Source organism: Triticum dicoccoides, chromosome 7B (genome assembly GCF_002162155.2).
Source record: "Triticum dicoccoides isolate Atlit2015 ecotype Zavitan chromosome 7B, WEW_v2.0, whole genome shotgun sequence".
NCBI classification, from domain to species: Eukaryota; Viridiplantae; Streptophyta; class Magnoliopsida; order Poales; family Poaceae; genus Triticum; species Triticum dicoccoides.
In genome coordinates, this window is record NC_041393.1 from 221,350,686 (window position 1) to 221,353,800 (window position 3,115).

The window sequence follows — 3,115 nt, forward strand, 5'->3', positions numbered from 1 at the left end:
GGCGAGCGGGAGGCTGAGGGCGGCGGCGCTGGAGCGGAGGGCGCGGGGCTCGGGCGACTCGGGCAGGGGCCGGGACGACGAGGGCGCAGCCGGGCGGCGGAGGGAGGCACGCCGGTGGGCGGCGGAGGGAGGCACGCCGGCGGGCGGCGGCGGCGGAGGGCCTAGGCGGCGGCGGCTACGGGCCCGACGAGGCCCGGTTAGGCCCGGGGCGGGCCGGATCTGGGCCCCGGGCAGCGGCGCGTGGTGGAAGGACGGCGCGGGTGAGGTGGAGGCTGGACATGTCCGGCGAGGTTGGACATGTCCGGCGCGCGAGGGGAGCGGGGCTAGGGTTTCGTCTGCGAATTCATCTGGAAATTTCGGGGGAGGGGCTAGTTTTATAGGTAGAGGGAGCTAGGAGAGTCCAAATGAGGAGCGGTTTTCGGCCACGCGATCGTGATCGAACGACCGAGAGCATGGAGGGGAGTTAGATGGGTTTTGGGCCACTTTGAAGGGGTGTTGGGCTGCAAAGAGAGAGGGGCTTTTACGGTTACCCGGTTAACCGTTGGAGTACCAAACGACCTCCAAATGGCACGAAACTTGACAGGCGGTCTACCGGTGCTATACCAAGGCCGCTTGACAAGACTCGGTCCATTCCGAGAAAGTTTAATACCCACTCACGAAAAGAGAGAAGAGGGGGACGCCGGAGGACATAGGAGCGCCGGATTGCAAAACGGACAACGGGGAAAAGGCTCGGATACATGAGACGAACACGTATGCAATGCAATGCACATGATGACATGATAAAATGCAACACGCAAGCAAATGACATGGCAACGACGACGAATAACTGGCTGACATCTGGCGCATCGGATCCGGGGCGTTACAACACTCCACCACTACGAGAGGATTTCGTCCCGGGATCTAGGATGGCACCGGAGAGAAAAGGAAGAGGAAGATAAGCGGTAAAACTAAGTTGCTTCTTTGACGAATGAGTGAAACCACGAACCTTGAGAGGTTGAGAAATATGAAATAAAGAAAACAACGAAGATGAACAAGATTGCAAACAATCTGTTAGAAAAGAGGAATAAGGAACATTACGAGAACTTGAAGGCTGCAAAGACATGAATGACAAGCACAAAGGACAAGAAGGAATTGAAACCACTCTGGTTGAAACGAGATAAGAATGAAAAGAACACGATCCTCAATTCGAGAAGATGAATCAAGAGAGCAACATTACAATGCCTCCGGAAGAAAGAATATAATATAGATCATTGGGATAGCAGATGGAGGAGAAAATGCCAACTTGTGCCACAAATGAGCTTGGAAAGCACCCTTCCAAGAAGGTTATAACGGAGTTGTTGGAAAAGCAACAACGAAACGAATAAGCTTGTGGTGGGCTTATGGAAAACTTCTCAAAATTATGAGGAGAGCTTCTGCCACCAACGGAAACAAATGATTGGATTGATACAAGGAGACAAGAAACTTATTTCACCGGGAGGATAAATGAAGAACTTGGATCATTTATAAGCACCATAAATAGCAACAATCCTTAGGGAAAGCTTTAGGTGAAATATAACCCAGGATAACTCCAATGAAGAGATTGATGGATTTAAAATACCTCATTCTTGACAACATGTGAATCATGAAGCATGAGGGAAATTGTCAAGAGTGACATAACACCACCTCAAAAGATAAGGTAGAAATAATTGCACTTTGGAATGCAAGATGAAGAATACTTGAGCTCCTCAAAACAAAAACATGTGTTGAGCACCATGTTTATTTTAGAGTATAGCTTGGCGGGTCATAACTTCAAGAGAAATCTTGAAGAACAACTGAAGAATGAAAAGAATCCTTGACGAACCACCATGTAGAGCCTCCATGAAGAACTCCGGTAATAAAAGGATGATAGAAAGAAAGAGAACTTGAAAACACAAGGTGAAGCCTTGCGATGATTTAGATGGAGCTTCGCGATGATATAACCGAGAGAACTTGGAACTCTGGAAAGAAAAAGATGAAACAATTGAAACCGAGAATTTATTCATCATGAACAAACTCCGGAAGAAGGAACTAGATTACTTGGATGAAACAATAATAAGAATTACGTTATGCCTATTCTTCACCAATTTAAATTGATGACAAACAACGGATTTGGCATACCACTTATTCTCGTAGAAAGGATTAAGAGGGATATAGCGCAAACTTGAGAAGGTATTGCTGGAACCACCGGTAGGATTGGAAAGAACGAATGACTTAATGATAACGAAGGAAGAGAAATCTTGAAGGAACCACCATAAGAATTAAAAATGAACATAGCAAAGGCACAATTCACCGGGAAGAATTGGAAAACGAATGAAGATACTTGAGGGGATTTAGATACATGAGAACGAAGAGATCATGAACTGATTAGAGGGTATTTGAACGATTCACTGGTAAGATTTGTAGAACAAAAGCTACACGCTGAGAATGAACAATTATGACATGATGGCCTTCGGAGGAAAGAAATGGAAACAACTCTGAAATGCTCTGGATGGTAAGAAAAGAATTCTCACAATCGAAAACAATTATGAGAGGATGACATAAGCTAGAACTATGAATCTTGAAGAGAATGGGCCAAGAATTTAAGAGGAACTCTGTTGAGAATGATGATGAGAACCACCATGAATTGTTGAGATACTCCAGAACAAAGAAGAATAGAAATGATGAACCAACGATGAAAATATTCTGAAAGCGATCTTGGATAAGGAATATGACTGATGAAAATTCATTCTTACGTCAAACTCTGAAAAGAATTTGGAATAGCTACGGAATAATTAGAAGAGTCAGGTAAGATCCTGGGAAAAGACCTATGGGTTAGGGCCCACTCAAAAGAAACATCATTGAAGGATTGCTTGAAATAGAGATTGCACCGGTAGAATTAAATATCTTGAATGAGAGAAAAACCTTGAAGTAACTCGAACAGATTAAGAATGGAAACATGATTCTTCTGAGATATCTTGAGCACTCCGGATAAGAATAGAGAGAGGTGAACAATTAAGAGGTGCACCGACATGAAAAAGCATTTGACACGAGGAAAAAAATATGATCAACACTGCAAGCTTGAATTGGATCCACCGGAGAAGAAACAACAATGGAGGAT